The 22,100-nt window shown below is 40.1% G+C and overlaps 1 protein-coding gene across 2 annotated transcripts in view; it reads left to right on the top strand.

Moving 5' to 3' along the window:
• Positions 1–22,100, top strand: part of sms (spermine synthase) — an 844,074-nt gene that overhangs the window by 5,628 nt on the left and 816,346 nt on the right. The window lies entirely within an intron of this gene.

Below are 22,100 nucleotides of genomic sequence, written 5' to 3'. Positions count from 1 at the left end.
AATTATTGGCAATGATTGTTTTCTAATTAAGCAACTGGGTTGGAATAAAAACCAGCGGCCCTCCAGGAATGACTTTGCCCACCCCTGTCTAGTCGATTTGGGGTTGCTGATCCTTAACTGGAAAAGGCAGCTGATGGCTTGGGACTTTTTTTTTTTCCCTCTTTGTGGTAATAAATTGTGTTACAAAATTGTAACAGCTAAGCTTAATGTAGGATCAAATGGGGCTTAACTTGTTCCAGTCTTTTTGGGGGGGAATCCCATCCGAAATATAAACCTGGTGCTCTGAAGTAGCAGTTCCACCCACAGAGCTGACTTTGTTTATGTAATTGAGAAATTTTCTTTTCGTATGCAGCCAGAGCAGTTTTGTTGTAACATTTCCTCTCTCCTTACCAGTCAATCAGTGAATGAAAAGAAAATAAGTGTAAATGGAGAAGGCAGTCCTATATTGTGCCAATCAAGATAGATTACTAAAGCGCAGTGTATAAGCATGTACAATATGTAGTGCAGAAAGTATTGCCAGGCAATGTGTTAGTGAGTATAACATTAAGTCCTGTCTGTTCACAGTGCATTGTGATTGGGAATAAAGTGTTTTTTAAGCAGACCTCTGCCTGTTAATGTTGGCACAGTTTCTACCAGAACAGTGATGTGGTTAATGTGTATTGGGGCTGGTTTGAGTCCTGTACTATGGAAGTGTCTCAGCATTTCTTCGTCTGTTAAGGATTGCATGATTAAAATATTATAATTGAGGACGAAGACTCGGTTAACTCTTTCTTTCCAGAGCCATTTTACAACAGACTTTACAATATTTTACTTTGCTATTGACTCTGCAGATTCAGTTGATTCCTACTATTCCTTACTGCCATATTCTATGACTTTCTTTCATTTATTTTGTGCACTTTGGCCTTCCAATACTGTACCACTCACATTACTGGCAAGTTTAAAGTGGCCCTGTGTGGTAGCTGGGATGCGGGAGAAAGCTGATATACTTGGAGAAAATCCATACATATAGAGAGAGAAATTGAAAGCTATGTACAGTGATTTGGCAGAGATTTAAACTGTGGAGTAGCAGTACTAATCATTATGCTGCCATCACCTACATCTTTTTCAAGCCCCTTGTGATATTGGGTAAATTGTGGATTGTTGTTTTTACCTGTACTGCTGTACTCGGACGTTTTTCCATTTCAATATAAATTGTAATCCTGTTGCTCTGTAACAAATTTTATGATGGTGCATGCTGCAAATGAGCCACTGTGAAACTTGCTTTGGTTGATAGTACAAATATCTACAAAAGTCTTTCCATCTCATTCTTATCTTATATATAATTTGCCAGTCTCCTCACTCACTCATGTCCGTCCGAAGCCGAATGCACAGTCAGTCGCCTTCTGCGCATGTCCGAAGCCGAATGCGCAGTCTCCTTCTGCGCAGCTGCCCGAAAAACCTTACGAGACCGACATCGCGGCAGGTGGCGGATTTACGGCTGCGAAAATTCAAAGAGAAAGGCGACTTCAACCAACATCGCGGCAGGGTCCGTCCGAAGGCGAATGCGCAGTCGCCTTCTGCGCATGTCCGAAGCCGAATGCGCAGTCGCCTTCTGCGCAGCTCTGCCCGAAAAACCTTACGAGACCGACATCGCAGCAGGCGGCGAATTTACGGCCGCGAAAATACAAAGAGAAAGGCGACTTCGATTAAAGTTCTAGAGGCCTGAAACGCGATTTCGACTATAGCTCCAGGCCTAATTACGCATTCATTCAATACACCTATATCAGGTTTGTGGTGCTTATACTTACGTGCATAGCTAGCATCCTCATTTAGAAGTCCAAAACACACCAACTGAGCCTTCTCAGTCTGAAGCAGTGGAGGATGAACATTCCACCTGCTTGTATATCTTAAGAATACATTTGTATTTATTAGCCATAGATCATGACCTTAGGCAAGCACTGTTAAGTAAGAATTTTTTTTTCTTTTGAAGGGCATGGCTCTAGCTTTAACAACAACATCCATTTCAATACCATTCAAGTTCAAGCACTTTATTGTCCTTGTGTAACACAACGAATGTGGGATGGAAGAGTGGATACAATGTAATAGAGTGCATAACTAATGAATTTACTGGAATTTCTGTAACAAAATTAATTGGCTTTGTTTTTTCTTGGTTCCCAAAGTGGGTCAATGACTCATGGGCTGGAGCAAGTTTTTTTCTGGCCGCATGCTATTTTTATATATAATCTTGTGTCTTTAAAGCAAACACAGAGAGTCCATCTGATATTGCTACATTCCTTTTGTTCCTGTGACACCTTTAGCCAGTTAAGCATTACAGTATACCTACCCCCTAACATCATAAAGGATGAGTTAGTGCTCGAAGGCACACAATTTTCACATTTTTAAATGAGGGATTAAAAACAGAAAAAAAAACTTTTCCTGAAGAGTTTAAATGATGAGGTTTTTGTTGAAAGTGAGACATAAGACAATATAGTCACACATCAAGCGCCCACATGGCGCTGTCTGTATGAGGAGCTGCCAAGTAGCTGTTTGACTTAGGGTGAAAACTCTTCTCTGAATTTATTTGTATGACCTCTAATGGTCTTCTACCAGTTCCCAGAAATGGGGTTAAAGGGCCAGTTCAGGATGGCTGAGGAATTTAGTAATGCTGTCTTAAGATAGTGTGGTATCAATCCCCAAAACCAATTGATACCAGTGCACTAATTTGCCTCTCTGTCTCAGCATTGACTTTACACGCACTTGTAAAGGAACTTTTTAAATACTTCAGTTCTCCCACTTAGGGTACCTGCGTAGTTTAAAGGGAACTAGAAATTTTCCCCCTCCATCCTTGGAGAGCAGAGCAGTTTTCCACATTTAGAGGTACTTATTCAAATTCTTTCAGCTTCAAGCTGACTGGAAAATTACTCCATTGTGCATCTAAGAAGGGGCCTGTGCCATCAAGAGGACATCATCTGCAAACAGAGACGGTTCCTCTTGTCTCTTCAAGATACTGTCTGTGCCGAAGTGTGGCCTTAATATCCTACCCATGGAGAATTGCAAACCAAAAGAGAGATGAGACCCTGTTTTAAAGTCTTGTGCTCATTTTACAGATTCAACATAATCAACATAATATACATCAAAATGTTGGCACAGCTCTCACTTTACAAATACAAGATTTGAATGTTAAATGGCAGCCTGAGAGACGGTGGGAGCATGTGCTGATACAGCACATTGGCACACCCACACAATGAACCACCCGGATTGGGACTCGAGTGCAGCTGTGCAGTGGGTGACACCTCCACACCATTCTGGAACAGTATGTGGTGTGTTTGTTTTTTTTGTTTTTTTTAAATGGTGGCTGGAGTGCCAATCCTGCCACCACGTTTTCCCTGTAAGTGGGAGGACCTTCTTGCAGGGCTGGATGCAGATTAATGTTATGCCCATAACAAACCAATTGCAGGTTAAGGGCCTTGATCAAGGGCCCAGTAAAGTAGAGTCACTTCTGGAGATTATGGGATTCAGATAGATAGATAGATAGATAGATAGATACTTTATTAATCCCAATGGTAAATTCACATTCTTCAGCAGCAGCATACTGATACAATAAATAATATTAAATTAAAGAATGATAATAATACAGGTGAAAAAAAAAAAACAGACAATAACTATGTATAATGTTAAATATTAACGTTTACCCCCCCTGGTGGAATTAAAGAGTCGCATAGTTTGGGGGAGGAACGATCTCCTCAATCTGTCTGTGGAGCAGGACAGTGACAGCAGTCTGTCGCTGAAGCTGCTCTTCTGTCTGGAGATGACATTATTTAGTGGATGCAGTGGATTCTCCATAATTGATAGGAGCCTGCTGAGCGCCCTTCGCTCTGCCACAGATGTTAAACTGTCCAGCTCCATGCCAACAATAGAGCCTGCCTTCCTCACCAGTTTGTCCAGGCGTGAGGCGTCTTTCCTCTTAATGCTGCCTCCCCAGCACACCACTGCGTAGAAGAGGGCGTTCGCCACAACTGTTTGATAGAACATCTGCAGCATCTTATTGCAGATGTTGAAGGAAGCCAGCCTTCTAAGGAAGTATAACCGGCTTTGTCCTTTCTTGCACAGCGCATCAGTATTGGCAGTCCAGTCTAATTTATCATCCAGCTGCACTCCCAGATATTTATAGGTCTGCACCATCTGCACACAGTCACCTTTGATGATCACTGGGTCTATGAGGGGTCTGGGCCTCCTAAAATCCACCACCAGCTCCTTGGTTTTGCTGGTGTTCAGGTGTAGGTGGTTTGAGTCGGACCATTTAACAAAGTCATTGATTAGGTCCCTATACTCCTCCTCCAGCCCATTCCTGATACAGCCCACGATAGCAGTGTCATCAGCGAACTTTTGCACATGGCAGGACTCCGAGTTGTGTTGGAAGTCCGATGTATATAGGCTGAACAGGACAGGAGAAAGTACAGTCCCTTGTGGCGCTCCTGTGTTGCTGACCACAATGTCAGACGTGCAGTTCCCAAGACGCACATACTGAGGTCTGTCTTTAAGATAGTCCACGATCCATGCCACTAGGTATGAATCTAATCCCATCTCTGTCAGCTTGTCCCTAAGGAGCAGAGGTTGGATTGTGTTGAAGGCGCTAGAGAAGTCTAGAAACATAATTCTTACAGCACCACTGCCTCTGTCCAAGTGAGAGAGGGATCGGTGTAGCATATAGATGATGGCATCTTCCGCTCCCACCTTCTCCTGATATGCAAACTGCAGAGGGTCAAGGGCGTGTTGAACCTGTGGCCTAAGGTGGTGAAGCAGCAGCCTCTCCATGGTCTTCATCACATGTGATGTCAGAGCAACAGGCCGAAAGTCATTCAGCTCACTAGGACGTGATACCTTTGGGACTGGGGTGATACAAGATGTTTTCCAAAGCCTCGGGACTCTCCCCTGTTCCAGGCTCAGGTTGAAGATGCGCTGTAGAGGACCCCCCAGCTCCGATGCACAGACCTTCAGCAGTCGTGGCGATACTCCATCTGGACCCGCTGCTTTGCTGGCACGAAGTCTCCTCAGCTCTCTGCTCACTTGCGCTGTTGTTATTATGGGTGGGGATGTTTTTCCTATGCTGGTATCAGCAGAAGGATGTGTGGAGGGTGCAGTACTCCGAGGTGAGAGTGAGAGTGGGTTAGGGTGGTCAAACCTGTTAAAAAAGTTGTTCATTTGGTTTGCTCTCTTCACGTCTCTCTCAATGGTGGTACCCCGCTTCGAGCTGCAGCCAGTGATGATCTTCATCCCATCCCACACTTCCTTCATGCTGTTATTCTGCAACTTCTGCTCCAGCTTTCTCCTGTACTGCTCCTTCGCCGCCCTGAGTTGGACTCGGAGTTCCTTCTGCACGCGCTTGAGCTCATGCTGATCACCGTCTTTAAAAGCCCTTTTCTTCTGATTCAAAAGGCCCTTGATGTCACTTGTAATCCATGGCTTGTTGTTAGCATAGCAGCGTACTGTTCTTACTGGAACTACAATGTCCATACAGAAGTTGATGTAGTCAGTAGTGCAGTCAACAACTTCCTCAATGTTCTCATTATGAGATCCCTGCAGGATATCCCAGTCTGTAGTTCCAAAAAGTTCTCTCAGAGTATTCTCAGCCTCCGGGGTCCACTTCCTGAATGATCGTGTGGTTACAGGTAGGACTCTAACTTTTGGTTTATAGTGAGGCTGAAGCTGAACCAGGTTATGATCTCCTTTCCCAAGCGCAGGCAGCGGGGTGGCGCTGTATGCGTCTTTAACGTTTGCATACAGTAAATCAATAGTCTTATTTCCCCGGGTGTTACAGTCCACATACTGGGAGAATGCAGGCAATGTTTTGTCCAGCGTCACATGGTTAAAGTCTCCAGCGATTAGCACAAGCGCCTCAGGGTGCTGCGTTTGTAACTTAGCAACAGCGGAATGGATGATGTCACTCGCTGACTCCACGTCTGCCCGAGGAGGAATGTATACAATAACAACAATGACATGTCCAAACTCTCTGGGCAAATAGTAGGGACGTAAACTTACGGCCAACAGTTCGATATCCCTGCAGCAAGTGGAGATTTTGACGTTAACATGTCCAGAGTGACACCACCGTGTATTAACATAGAGAGCGAGTCCTCCTCCTTTGTGCTTACCACAGGTACTTGCATCTCTGTCCGCTCTAACTGTGCTAAACCCGGATAGCTCCACGTTGGCATCTGGGATGGTGTTATTTAGCCACGTTTCGCAGAAACACAACAAACTGCATTCTCTGTAGGTCCTTACATTTTTCACCAGCGCAGCCAGTTCGTCGATCTTATTTGAGATTGAGTTCACATTCCCCAGAATCACAGAAGGCACCGAAGGCTTGAAACGCCACTTTCTCGCAAGCCGCTTCTTTTTTAGCTTAGTGCCGGCTCTGCTGCCACGATACCGCCTTCTTACCTCGTCGGGTAAATAGGGAACCACACCGGCACTGGCATTTGTTCTCAGCGCCCGAAGTTGAGTACTTGAATAGGCGAGTCTCGGCGTGTTAAAATCCATGCCCATGTTGTAAAAGTAAGTGTGTCCATTGAAGGAATCCACATAAAAATAAAATGGTAGGAGTGATCAATAAATAAAAATAGAAAAATAAAAGTAGAAAAGTACACATACATATACAGTCATACACGGAGCTGCTGAAAAGGCTGCCACTCACGGCGGCGCCGGATGTAGATCTTTAGCCTCCGAGCCACCTCTCTGCCCTAAGGTGCACGTTTATGTAGTCCTTTCCACCAAGTGCATACTCTGGATTTCAGGTAGTTCGTATTTATGTTCGTTTTTATTTAGAAACCCAATTCAGCTGGGCTTCGCTCAAGTTTAGGAGAATATACTGTACTTGGTGAGGCATGGGTAGACTTGGGCCAAACAGACACAATGTCAATGAAAACTTTTATACATAGCAAAAATGGGCAATCCAAAAATCGTAGAACAAAAAGTTGAAACCAAAGACATCAAAAACCAGAAAATACAGAAGAAACAAAGCTCCAGAAGTTATCCTGCTGAGGTATTGTGTAATTGTATGAGGCCAGTTGTACAGTAAAAACTGTGATGGAAAAACAAAGCAAGAGGCTGTGGAATAAGTTACTCATGAGTCAATAGGGAAAGCAAGCTGGAGACATGGGTGGAAAATGTATCGCACCATGATGCATAATGTGTGTGCAAAAGGTTAACCAGCTTCCATACCAACTCTTATAAATTAACACAAATGTTTGAACTGCTTTTCTAGGACCAGGGTTACAGGCAACTCCAGATTTTTCTGAATTCTAGGTCTGACTGTTGGTTAGTATCATCATTCCAATTGTGGTCACTTGGTGAATGGAACACATTTCCTTAGTCTACATTTTTGAAACTATAGTCTGTCAATCTAGATATGCTGATTGCGTCTTCAGTGTGGCATTGCAGATTTTTTTTTTTTTTCCCCCCCCCAACTAAGACAATCCAATAGTATCTAAATATTTGTAGTAGTTCACCTTCGTGTCTTACCTTTGTAATGTCTTAAAACCCCAGCAATTTCATTAAGTCCTCAACTTCTTGTACCGGTAGATGTCAGCATTACCAATGCTATGAAATGTTTCTTTTTTTAAACTGCACATGTTGGCCCCATTAATGCAGGAGAATCTCTTCAAGTGATGAAAGTTTAACTGTGCCTAAGTAGAGCATTCTGCAGGACTTTTCTAGGACAGCCTAATGGATTGTTTTGTTTCTGTAAGTCTGGCTAAACGCTGATATTAACTACTGTGAACACCAGGGGTTGCTGTCGCCCCTTTAAACCCAATAGACAGATATGTAGACACAGGATAAAAGCACAAAGAGGCTCTTTTAATTATTTTTCCTTCTTCAAAGTGCGTTTTAAGCACTACTGCCACCATAAACAAGTAAATAAACAAGAATGATCACAATAATTAACACAAATCTCTCCTCCACTCCTCCCAGCAAGCTCTGTCCACTTTTCTTTTTCCCAACTCTGGCTCGCTTGCTCGGTCTTCAGTAGTCCTTGACTCAGAAGTACATCCATTATTCCGTCCCTGTGACTGGTCAGACTTGAGGTTTTCCTTCAGCCCAGAAGTACTTTGGATTCAAACCTCGTGACTTGGGAGTACTTCCGGGCTATATGGGAAATACAAATCCCCAGATCTTCCTGCAGTGTCTCCTGGAGGCACCCACAGTACCCAGCTGGGCTGTGATGCCGAAATACAGATTGCATGATGCCCTGCAGGAATCCGGAGCACCACTATGCTGCAGGGAACTCACCCTCTGGCATCTTGGGGGAGGCAGTGTGCCATAGTAGCTGCCTTCCCCCATCCTTCTCTTTGGGTGTCCTGGCCAGGTTGAGCAGCCGGCCGTCCGCCACACTACAGTACCAAATGGCGATAATTTGACAGTTGATGGCCTTATATTACCTGATGGCTAAAGCTTATGGCTTTCAAACAGAGCTAAGAATGGGTCATTGATCATTTACTATAATATGTTGTGGTGCATTTGTGATCAAATAGAAAGTTGGTAATATTTGAGTCATTCACTATGAATTTCTGTGCCCTTAATGGATTATTTATATTTTTCTTTTTGGAACTCCATAGTTAAAACATTTGTCAACTTTGAGTCTTTCATTTAGTGAAGCATTAATGTGAAGAGGTAAGCATGCCCTCTTCCGGTTGTTTGGTTTTACATATTAGGACATAACTAATAATCTAGTCCTCTTGATGCTCCATGTAATTTGAGAAATGTAAACTCCAATTTAAAAAAAGATTTTTACATCATCAAAATTATGCCAACATTTAGATGCAATGTGTGAAAAAAAAAATAAGTTCACCCAACCTTTGAGGGACACCTTTAGCAGCAATAACTTGAAGTAAATTCTTTCTGTGTGCATTTGAGTCTCTCATATTTTGTTGGAGTACTTTGGGCACACTCCTTGTCTTATAACCCTGATGTGTTAAAGGTGGTGCCATTTTATGATGCAGACCTAGCACAACAATGCTAGAAAACATTCAGGCTTACTGGTCAAAATATTTTTCCAGTTATCACTAATACCTCCCTGTGGCCTAATTGCCCATTTACAATTACCTAATTATAAGTTTCCATGTTATGTTACAGCTTCAGCTAGAAAAAGCAGGCCCTCCGGACCTCTCAGAACTAGATTAGTGTTGCTGCTACTGCCCAGCCTTATTCAGTGACAAAGCTGCATGAGTGTACCTAGTATAATGAAAACATCCATAGAAGTGGAACACTTCTTACAAGTAAACAGCAAAAGAGGAAACTGATGGCTTCCGCAGCTGCCAAAAAAAGATTTGAACCTATGCTTTCAGAATAAAACTGTATGAACCACAGTTTGCAGCTGAGTACAATGGCACTTGCAGGGATGGATTTGAGAGGGAGAGGGATCCTGGGTTTGAACCATTGTTAGGACCATACCTAGGTGTTCTGAGGGAACCACAGAAACACTAGTATGTAATGTCAATGTCAAAGATCAGTAGTCGCCTAGGCTTGAATAAGTACTATACAAGAACAGCAAGTAGTGTGAGAGCATGTAATTAGTATGGATAGCAGAGTAGGATCTCTTTTGGTTCGAATCCCTGTTACTGCCAAAAGAGATTCTACTTTGATGCGGCCTTGAGCAAGGCCCATAACCTGCAGTATTCAATGGCTAACCCTGCACTTTGACCCAAGGGGTATGTGAAAACTAACATTCCTAATACAAGAAATTTTAAGAATATTAAAGAACAAAAAATCACTGAAACAGTATCTGAAAATACGAGCAACATATAGAGGAACAGAGTATACAGTGGCAAAGCTTAAAATTATACTTAATAGATATAAGATCAAATATTAAAAACCAAGAGAATCTGATCCTTCAAGAAGAGAGGGAGGAAAAAGCATTTGGTTGATCATTATTCTGGCACCATGTTGTTTTACCAGTATTAGGCATTAGCAGCTGTTGTGGTAAAACTAAAAAAACAAAAAATAAATTGGCAGGTTTAGGTTTTCACAAGTTTGAAGACTCTGGACCCTTCTGTCCACATTAGGTTTACCTGTTGGCCAATAGAGATATGGCCAACTGAATGGTTATACAAGGTATACAGACGGTTCATTTCGCTTCACTGTCAAAAACTTTTCTAAACCATGTGATATGTAAAAAAAACAACATTCTGCTCAGACTTGTAAAGTGTAGAGAATGATTTTATTTTCAAAAAGAATTTTTCACACTTGTGTGAAGTGACAGGTAAATTTTTAACAAAATCAAACACCTGACAAATAACCAGGAAAGTTTTCCCTCATGATCCATTTCCAGAGTGGTCCATGCCATAAGGTGCTAAGAAAAAAGGTTTTGTTGGATCAGTATATTTTAGCGTTGAGATGTTGGAATTATTGTAAACAATAAGTGCAAAGAAAGCCAGCAGACCACACGTGTATCTTGTAATTTAGTTTCAGCATGTGCTGTTAGGTTTGTTGCTGTGCATATCTGTTGTGTTCAGCATTTTAATACAAAATTGGTCAAAAATGCCAATCCCCAAGAATTTCTTGATGCTTCCACCACATAATTCATAATGGTGTTCCTAAACTCAAGTGTTAACACAAACATACCTATTTTTCTATCCCACTGTCTAATCCTTCCAAAGTTCTGTTTGCCATACATTTTCCTACATGGCCACTGATCTGAGTATTTTTTACGTTTGTTCCAGGGATGCACATTTTGATCACATTTCATAATTGATAGTTGACCCTGTATTGATTGATAATTAATTATGATTGCTAAAAGAGAGAACCAACATGCTGGCATGTACACAAACACAAATTTTGCTGAAAGAATGGGACATACAGTACCACCAACTATATCTAAAAAAAAAAAAAAAAAACCCTGCTAATTTACTGTGCTTGCAAAAAGAAACTGCACCCGTAGCTCGGTGGAGGAGCTTGGTTTGCTTATCTGGCACCATGGAAGCCAGATATTACATACGAGTGTCCCTATATGACTTCTATTTGTTGACTGTCCATAAAGTATCGGGCATAGGTGTATATACTTGACAGTGAGTATAAGACTGGAGTGGAGATGTTAAGGAATCATCTGATAGTTAAAGAGAATAGGAAAACATAACATTAATTACACGTGAAACCTGGATAACTGCTTAAAAGTATATTCTACCCATTTTTTTTTTTTTTTTTTTTTTTAATATCTTGTATGTAGTCTGTAGTTGTAGCCAAAGTAAAATTTAATTTCGTGTTTTCATGTGGAATGTTAAACAGCAAACAATGTCAAAACATTCATGAAAAAATATCTTTGTCATGTTGCAGAAACCACATCATGATTTAATAAAATATTGTTAAATAAGTCACTGTAATAAAATGCTTTGTGAACTACAGTGGATATAAAAAGTCTAATAAAAAAAATGAAACCAAGATTAATCCTGTCAGTTTTTCTTCCATCTTTATTGCAAAATTGCAATCAAAATGAAGAAGGTGAAAACAAATCAAACTGTTTAGTGAAAAGAGTAAAAAAAAAAAAAAAATCATGCAATCCCTGGTTGCATTAGTGTGCACACCCCCTAAACTGTTTGTTGATACACCTTTTGATTTAATTACAGCAATGAGACGTTTTGGGCAAGAACCTATCAATTTGGCACTTCTAGACTTGGCAATTTGTACTCACTGCACCTTGCAAAAAAAAAAAAAAAAACAGGTCTGTCAAATTACGAGGGCATCTCCTATGCATAGCTCTCTTCGGGTCACCCCACTGATTTTCAGTTGGACTAAGGTCTGGGCCAGTCATTCCAGAACATTTATACTCCTTTGAAGCTATTGCTTTGTTGATTTTGATGTAGGGGTAGGCGGTATGACCAAAATTCTATATCACAGTATTTTTCTAAATTATCCCGGTTTCACGGTATTCGACGGTATTTTTTTCCCCATGCATGAGTGGATGTTAACCACATTTTCCACTACAATTACTGGCTAAGAATAACCTATTCCACTGTCAAGAGTATTGTACATTGTACAAAAAAAACATTTTAATGTGCACATAAGTATTAATACAGTTTTGCATTGCCCCGTGAAGTGATAGTTTTCAAGGGGGTGGCACTAATGGAGAAGGTATCACACTGCATGACAGATTCAGTCAAAATATAGAACCTTTTTATTGAACAAATTTTGTAAAAACGAACTATAATTTTGACAACATATTTTCAACCATACAAAGAGGCATTTAGACTTAGTAAAATATCCAGAAGTGCTTGTCAAAAATTGTATTGCACCGAATATGTCTTAGAAAAGGAATAAATAGTAAATATTTTTTGTAAACCAACTACACTTTCTGTTAATGTTAACAATCTCTGTCCACTGACACGTTAAAGTGACTTTTTAAACAACGTTATCATCATTAAACTGCATAATATTTAAACTAATAAATAATAACAATAAAATAAATAATAGTATTATTACTGATAGTTGCACTATTATTTCAAGACTTCAAGCCCAGGTGCATTACACAGTATTCACCAAATTAAAAAAATAAAATAAAACAAGTGCAACTTGGTGATGACATCTTTACCAACTGAACCATCATTTAGGCAAACTGCATTAATATGGACCTTGCTTCAAGGTAAGCTATACTGGGAAGAAAAAAACAAACTATATGTCGAGAACAAAGTTAACATTTCCACTTTATTCTCATAGTTTACTTCATAATTAAAGTAGAATGTCGTAAACTAAACTTCTTCCTAAAATCAATGTTTACTCAATTACTTAATTTACCCCGTCAAAAATTAATGCAGCACATTAAATGCTTTGTGTTACGTTCCCCGACCCAGTGGTTAATCACTACGCTTCTTAAACTGACTTCCTCTGCACTAAGAGAAGACTGCAATCACCATACAGAATCCATTCACTTCAGGATATTCCTGCTTTCTGAAAATTTAGAATGCTAAGATAAATACTTGATATCATTTTCATGATGAAATGCATTAAAGCAGGTATTACACATGCACGGTAGTGAGGCGGTAGTGCTGCTCCCTCGCAGTAAGGGGTCCCCAGGTGTATGTTAAGTGTAGAGAACTTTATGGCAGGTGTGACGAGGCTCCAAAAAACGTCTTTGTGAAATTAAAACTACTTATAACCATAGCCCACGGAGTGTTCAGAACTTTAAAAATATCTTCGTTATACATGTTTAATTATGCCATCCATTCAGAGTTGCGCCCATCTCTGAACGAGTCGCCAGCACATCGCAGGATGAATACAAGCAAAACATACACTAGCAGGGTCAATATAGCACAACAAAACCCCACATCCTACATGACTTTGAAAGGAAACTGAAGCACGCCGAGTAAACCCACCAGAAAATCATGCAAATGCAAGGCAGGTACGCCGCCGTGCCCCCATATGATTAATGCATGCTTTAATGCATTTCACCATGAAAATTATATTAAGTATTTATCTTAGCATTCTAAATGTTCAGAGAGCAGGAAGATCATGAAGTGAATGTATTCTGTGCGGCGATCGCTGCCGGTGCCTCCTCTTAGTGCAAGAAGTAGTCAGTTTAAGAATCACTTAACACAAAGCATTTAATGTGCTATATAACTTATGACGGGGTTTGAGAAAATCTAGTAAATTAAATATTCATTTTACGATGAAGTTTAGTTTACGATGTTCTACTTTAATGACAAATTACGAGAATAATGTCAACATGTCGACTTTATTCTCGTCATAAGCGTCAAGATTAAAGTGGAAATGTCGAGAATAAAGTCAACATGTCGTCACACTATTACACAGTACCCAGGTACATTACACTGTATTGAAAACAAATAAAACAAGTACAACTTGGCTTGCAGTATTATCCAGTAGTATAGAAACAGTATTTACACATCTGACCTTTTAAAACTAAAGTATCTCCAGGCGACGGACGTGACTCCTTTTTTTCGGCAAAAGTTCTTCTGTTCATCATGTTCAACTTTACTTTCAGTTCAGTTTCGGAATGCTCTCTGTCCATTTTCACCGCGCGGCATACCTATGCTATCGCCCACTATTTGGTGGTGTAGCAGTGAGAAAGAGCCCTAGTGCAACAAATCTGTGTTTAGCGGTGTAGCAGTGAAAAAGGTCCCCACTTGAACAGTTTCCCGCTGCGCCACATTCTGAACGTCGTTTAGGCAATTTAAACCGGTGTTGTGGTATAAGAAAAATCCATATCATAAAAAAAATAAAAAACGGTTTTCGGTATGAACCGGTATACCGCCCAGCACTATTTTGATGTTTGCTTTGGGTTGTTGTCATGCTGAAAGGTGAAGTTCCTCTTTGTCTTCAGCTTCCTAGCAGATGCCTGAAGGTTTTGTGCCAAAATATACTGATACATGGAGCTATTCATGATTCCAACCACTTTGACTAAAGCCCAAGTTCTAGCTGAAGAAAAGTACCCCCAAGGTATGATGCTGCCTTCACCATTTCACTATAGCTATGGTGTTCTTTTGATGATGTATGTTTGGTGCACAAATAACACAGCACCTTTTGGGTTTATAGAAGGTGAATTAGGGTGTTTCCAGTTCAGCAAAATAAATCTGTACAAGTATTGTAATATAGGATATTCTAATAGTTTTATCATATCATGCTTTTAAGCCATTTGTTATTATACCAGATACTGTTCTTAAGGTATTGGAAGTAATTTTAAATCCATGACTTTCAGAGAGAGAGAGATAAATATTTTCCCCAAAATGGTTTAAGTCTAATGGCAATGTATAAGAGCCTCTGTCTTCCTTTAAATGTGTCCAACATCAGTTTCATGTATTTGATAAATGGTGAATCTCAGGGTTGCTGGTAACATAGTTTTGGCAGTGTGATGGAAATCCTTAAACAAGATGTCCCTCCCTCCATCTTACTTTGGCTTGGTGATTTATAATGTCAAAATCAATATCCTTTCAAAGCTCCAGTCTGTGTTTTTAGAGCATCCCTATGTACATCAGCAAATCCTTCTGTACGACGTTAAGGCTCAATTGTAGCATCATTTATCTGAAATTCAGAACACCCATGGCTTCAGAAAGACGACTCTATGGAGATCTGAAGAAGAACATGTTATGGCATTACGCAAGTTTCGCTTCGATTACTGGGCTATTCATACAATAAAATATTTGAGAAGCCCATTAAGTAATCATGCTTGGTTGGCAATGGAATAGAAATATTGATCTGCATCTTTCTGTTCTGTAGTTAATTATCATTAATCTGTCAGAAACCTGTCCCATTTTTAGTTGTACATCTGCTGACTTTCAATCAGACCTAATATTTTTAGACTTGTTATGAAAATTACTAGTTTTAAACAGACTTGGGAAAAATTTACAAACCTTTATAGAACAATCCTGCCTTTTTATTGCCAAGCCCTGGAGGTAGTTTTTCTGTGCTCTTCCACTACAGATCGCAATGTACACAATTGTAAAATTCTAAAATCTTCCATTAGAAAGCATTGGTGAATTTACAAACTTGTCCATCTTAAAACAGAGAAATGTTGTGTGTGAATTTAACTCCAAATTACTTTACTGTTTTGATGTTACCTTGACAGCAGTTATACAAATATGTAGATTTTTCTGTTTTCACCTCTGATAGACTCTACTGATGACAAATACCGTAGATCTCCAGTCCAAGTTATTGAAAAACCAAAAGGCTGCTTATGCACGGTAAGAAGTTGCTGTCACAAGCTGTTTGCATGCTTGTGGGACAGCAACCTTCTACTGTATCAGCAATTCCAGCTCGGCATGCACAGAAATCTCTACACATATCTCTTTCCCAATGCTTTAAGTTATAACACGTAATTTAAATGATCTTCATAACCGTAAAAGTATATAGTACAAACAAGGATTAACAAAGCAGCCTCAAAATATGAATGAAGTACCCTGTGGTTTGTAAGTTGTTGTGCACAGAGCAAGCAAACATTTAGTTAGTACTGTTTACATTAAGTCAAGTTCTTGGCATCATTAGCTGCAGATTTGTAATGGGTCACTATTTCACTGTAACTATAATTTAGTAGGGTGGCCCGACGTCCAGGTGACCAAGACAGCCTAGCATTAGCTTGAAATCAGTACTGTGCTCAAGAAAAGAAGGAATTAATTACATTTAGGTTGCTAATTGGGACTGTTTGTGAGTGAAAGTGGTATAGATGATGGTCTAGAGTCTTGTCCAAGCTGGTTTTCAGACTTTTGCCCAATCCTGGTGAAGATAGCCTGTAGCCCCCGGAACCCTCAAATGGATTAAGAAGGTTTTAAAATCTACCTATTGAACTCAGTCCTATGGCAGCCATAGTGCTTGCACAGTCCTCGAATGTTCCTTAATGTTATGCATGTGTATGTTTTCTAACTTGTTATAAGCAAGTAATTGGGGTCTCTCTTCGAGCCTTATCTGTGCATAATCAGTTTTACAGGTCAGGTCAAGTCAAGTTTGGGAGCATGCGCTGGTACAGTACGTTGCCGCGCCCACCACACAATGAAACAGCTCGGGATCCTGGTTGGCAACCCTCCAGGCAGCCACGCAATCCAGTCCTACCCTCCGGAAGTTACCATCTATCTGCCGCAGTCATTGTTTACATGGGCATCCCCTTGGCCTAGCCTCTTGGTTCTTCAACAGTGAAGATCCTTTGAGCCATATCACCCCTGGGGAATCGCGTCTCATGGCCATAGTGCTATAATTGAGACTCCCTCACCAAGCAGGTAATGCGCCTTATTTGGGAGTCTATGAGCGACCACTCATTCAACACAAATTCAAACCAGCGGTACCCAGGGATTCTCCGGAGAGACACGGTACCAAAGGAGTCCAGTCTACGTCTCAGGTCACTGGATAGCGTTCATGTTTCGCAACCATATAGTAAAACATAAAGGACCAGGACTCTAAAGACTTGGACCTTCATCCTTTTGCAAAGATATTGAAAGCACCACACACCCCTTTCCAGCGAGCTAATGACATCCCCCATGCTCTCCCAATCTGTCTACTGACTTCATAGGAAGAGTCCCCAGAAACATAAAAGTCACTGCTGAGGTAAGTAAACCTCTCAACAAAGTTGATGCGGTCTCTGCAGACAGACACACTGCTGAGAGCTGTGCCCAAGAGGTCATAAAAGGCCTGGATCTTTGTTTTTATTCAGGACACTCGCAAGCCCTGAAACTCTGACTTCTCACTCTGTCTCTCGAGTGCCCTGATCAGAACCTCCATTCACTTCGCAAACATTAGAGCATCGTCAATAAAGTCAAGATCAGTGAATCTCTGTTCACCAACAGATGCCCCACAGCTGCTGGACCCCACAACCCTGCCCAACACCCAGTCCATGCAAGCACTGAACAGAGAAGGAGCAAGAATACACCCCTGACAAGCCCCAGAACAAATTGGGGAAAAATGCAGAGGTTCTGCATCCACTCTGCACAGCACTCACAGTACCATTATACAGGCTGTCCATGATATCCAGTAACTTCAAAAAGATCTTGCAAAGTCTCTAAGCTGCCCTATGGGACATCCTATCAACTTGAGCCAAACACTTTACAAAAATTCGACAAAAGCTGCAAAGAAACTTTGCCGATATTTGCTTTTTCACTTAATGAGAACCCTTAGTGTCAGGATGCGGTCGATGGTAGATTTCTTGGGCGTAAAACCAGACTACTCCAGTCGCTGGTAGGTGAGCAAGTGATCACAGATCCTATAAACGATGACGCTAGCAAGGACCCTTACCCTGCACCGAGAGCTGTGTTATCCCCCAGTAATTGCTGCAATCCAGGCGATCACCCTTCCCTTTCTAGTTAGTGACAAGTCCCGTTTTCCAGTCAGTTGGGATGACTCCCGTCTACCAAATTAAAGCAAATATTCCTTGCAATGCCGGGAGATCAGCCTTACTACCAGCCTGGAGAAATTCACCCCGGGTTTCACAGATCTGTGCAGCCTTCTCTACCCTCGACTTGTGCTTGGAGTTTAGTTAATATAGGTCAATTTTTATCTCATGTGAGCATAGCACCTTTTTCCACCTGGCAGCAGAATTTCCCAGGTGTTTTTGCATAGAGCAAACAAGACCAAATGTGGCACCCCTTCAGAAAAGGTTTGTATGTTGCCACCCTTCCATACAGGCCAGCTTTGTATAAAGCTTGGTTGATCCGTGACAACAATCATTCAGTCCAAGCCATGACGCCTTGTAAGTCCTTCAAAGGTACCTCTTGGTAGCCTCTCTGATCAGTGCCCTTCTAGCTCGGCCATCCAGTTTGAGGCTTTTGGATGGACAGCCTCATCTGGGCAATGTTTTCACAGTACCATGCACCTTCCACTTCATGTGCTACAAATTGTTGGTATCCCATCTTGTGTACCAAATCAGTATGTGTTTGAAATTTTTGCCAACAGTACAAACGTGAGCATCTTCCAACTATGACAATTCACAAGACTTTTTTTTTTTTTTTTTTAGTCAGAGTAGTTGTTTACCATGCCCTGTCACCTAAAGGCAGAATCTGTAATTAGTATTTTTTTTTTCATTCTTTTATATGTTGTTTTTAAAGGAGTAAGTAAGTCTGTACTAACACATTAAATGGATCATATGAACAAATTTGTTTATTGTAGTATTAATTTTGTTGAAACTTTACCTTTTCTTTGTTTCACTCATTAATATTTCTTATAATTTAGCAGATTTTTATTTATGTTCATGTATCTGTAATTTTGTGCAGATTAAAAGTAAAAAGACATGCCAAAGGTCATTTTTGCAAAGCTGATGTTAGTCTCTGTGATCTATATTATCAAGATACCAAGCAAGCTTTTTGCCATTTTCCTCCCAATGTTTGCAATAATCTCTGATTCCCATTTGGCCTTTGGGTATTCCATTATCCATTCCTTTTAAACTATTGATATAGTGGAGAGAAGCTGCTAATCGGGAACATCATTGTGATGTAAAGTAGCTTCAAGCTGATGCCAGTAGCATTCCACTATTGTGTTAGTAACAAACCTTATCTGAGTGTACCAAGAAACTTGCTATTAGTAGCACCCTTGGATTCCAATCAAGTGATGTGGTGGTAAATTCAATGGGATGTCCATGTTGAACACACTTCTCACCTCGCAGTGAGACAGAAAACTTGAGCACACTGGAATCCTAAAATGTCATTTTCCATGACCTTATCTTGTAACACTAGGCACTATTTAAATTTGCTACACAGCCTCCAATGGTTTTAATTAATTTGACCTTCGGTCTCTTTAGTATTTGCATAGCAAAAATACATTTAAAAATTGTACTTTAAGACTTGTTTTATGTTGAAGTAAATGCAATCAATTTATTGCGTATTTTACTTCTAACAATGAAGGTCTAGCTTGATAGTTAAAAGTGTAGATAGAAATATGAAACAATTAGTAAATTTTTTCAACCATTTAATACTAATTAGCAAAGGTTATTACAATGCAGTAAATTGCTGTCAAATGATTTTAACTAAATTAGCAAATTTGAGTCTACCCAGAATATCAGGTTAATTGGATGTATGTTTAGACTCTTGTACTGCTTTTTCACATTTGGTATTTTATGGTGACTGGAATTTTCTTGAAGCTAGAGAGGTTGAAACATATTACAATCATTTGAAATTAAAAATGGCACACTTCATCAGCAAAGTGTGTAGTAGGATAAGTGTAACCTTCCTCCAGTTGAACATCAGTGAAATGGAATGATTGCTTGTAGGTTCTCCATTCTCAGATTTATATCAAAACAACTTGGATCTTTCTTCTGAATCTTAATCTAGCTGGATAAGTGAATCATTGTCTCCTGCAAGTTTGTCAGCTTTGACAATGGTCTGAGTTTTGAATCAAGCTTTCCTGACTATTTCAAAATTCTTTCTCTTGGCATCTGACACTATGGAGTCTTTCATGCTAGTAGCCTTGGACAAAGGCTTTGGCCAAATAAGTAAATGTAAATACATACTAAAATTTCAGTCTGGGTTGCAACTTGCCTTTTTCAAGTACAATACTAGCAGGTAGGTTTTCCCTTCCACATTTTAAGAAAGTGGGGTAGTAGTTTTATGGGTGGCATTGCCATGTGGGCAGAGTTCAGTCAAATTCTTAACTTCATGTCCAAGAAACATGCAACATGACCCCACTCTCTGGTTCCATGATAAACAAGAATGTCTTAAATTTCCTTAAGTTTAATTCTGTACATTTAGAGATGAGTCAGTATATTCAGAAATTGATTCCACATACTGAAATGCTGACCCCATACACCCAGAAATTGACTTTACTCCACATATTCAGGCACTAACTCCACATACTGTACTTAAAAATTCAATTCATGTACCTGTTTGGGACCCCATAGTATATCTGACATGCATGTTAGTTAATAAAGTTATAAGAATCTACTGCCACATGTACGTTAGGAAAATGTTGAGATGGTGTGTTTCATAGATAATGGACTTCATTGTTGTAAAATGAGGCTGATACATTTTCAGAAGATCTTGGTTTCCATATGCTACTTGTACCTATAAAAACAAGAAGGGTGGTAAATATAAAGTCAAACAATGTAGAGCCTTTTCATTAAATTCAAGAAAATTTTAACAGCCTACTTAATGAAGAAATGTAAAAATTATGACCGTGATATGTGAAACAAGCTAGAGAACTGCATGCAGTAAAACAGAAACCATGTAATTATTTGTTCATTTTTCATCACTGCCTTGTCAATCACAGGATTGTTAGGATCCACTTATGCCTATCAAATTTAGATTGGTGATCAGGAAAGAACCATCCTTGACTGAGCTACTGTACCAGTTTGTCAAGTGGCATGCAAATTCATAACATGCCCCTTTAGTGTTTCCAATTAACATTCATTTCTTCGGGATGCAGCAGGAAATCTGGTTGCCTGGGGAAAACTCAACACATACATGGGAGGGTTTAGTTAGCCTTCTTAACAGTGACCAGCTCACACATCAGAGCTAAGTTATTAGATCTGTGAGTTAACACAAGTAGTCACAGCACCATAGTGCTGTCACACCATGCAAAATGTACTTTTAATGGGTAAAGTGCCCCTACCTTCTTCCCACACCCAGGATGATGTCAAGATGATCAAGGGAGGGATTATGACAAATAGCGAGAACACAAAATATTAAAGTTCTGCTGGAACATTTTTAATGCACTTAAGTTGCTTAGAGTGATGACAGTAGGGTATCTACTACTGCCCACTGTGGAGTAAAGTACAGGTGTGGACACTAAATAAATTCTCTAGGGGAAACAGTTTGGCCAAAAAACAAAATTTTGCTGGCTAATCCCACTGTGGAGAACAACTTCGTATATCTGGGCCAAGTCCCAAAAATCCTCCTAGGGGTACTTCCTTAATAAAGTGCAGTTTCTGTCAAATGAAATATTGGCTAAGGTCGTCTTCTGTACACACATTTTGTAATATATAAAGCTGAATATAACTGACTCCAACACCCCAAAACCAGCATATTTTGTGGTAAAATCTAGTTTCAGACATGAACAATTAGAATGATGAGGTTAAAGACTTGCCATACACATTTAATGAGAGAGGTGTCATTTTGCTTGATTTCTCATTGCATCCATAATGGCTAACACAGTACGACACCCTAGTACTACTGACATACACATTTTAAGTAATTTAGCAAGATGAATGTATTTATCTGCATTGTTCATGAGCAATTAGACGTTTTACTAATTTGATTTCCGCTCCCCTAACTTCCCTTTTCAAATCTAGACTGTACTGATCTCCTGTTACTAGAAGAATTGCCCTATATCAACTTGTGACAATGCTGAACCATTTGAATGCTTGAATTACCTTTGCTGTTTTCCAGTTGGTTGAAAATTCTCCCTTTATATGTGATGGCTCTGTAGATTTTAACGTTCATGATGCATATAGTGGATCCAGAAAGGATTAAGACCTCCACACTTTTTTCAAATTTTGCTATGTTGCAGCTTTGAGCTAAAAACCATTTTAAATCTCTATTATATAAAAATCCTGGGACGAGATGAGACTTTTTCAGAGAGATACTTTCACGCCCCGCGAGACAAGATTTTATGCCAAGAGATTTAATCATGCCCGGGGCCGTAAATAAAAGACAAAGAGTAGATGACAAAGTAGAACGCTGTGAAGAGGTTCAAAAACGTTGGCGCAAACACAT

This window comes from Erpetoichthys calabaricus, chromosome 4, assembly GCF_900747795.2.
Source record: "Erpetoichthys calabaricus chromosome 4, fErpCal1.3, whole genome shotgun sequence".
NCBI classification, from domain to species: Eukaryota; Metazoa; Chordata; class Cladistia; order Polypteriformes; family Polypteridae; genus Erpetoichthys; species Erpetoichthys calabaricus.
This window is presented reverse-complemented; position numbering and strand designations above follow the sequence as displayed.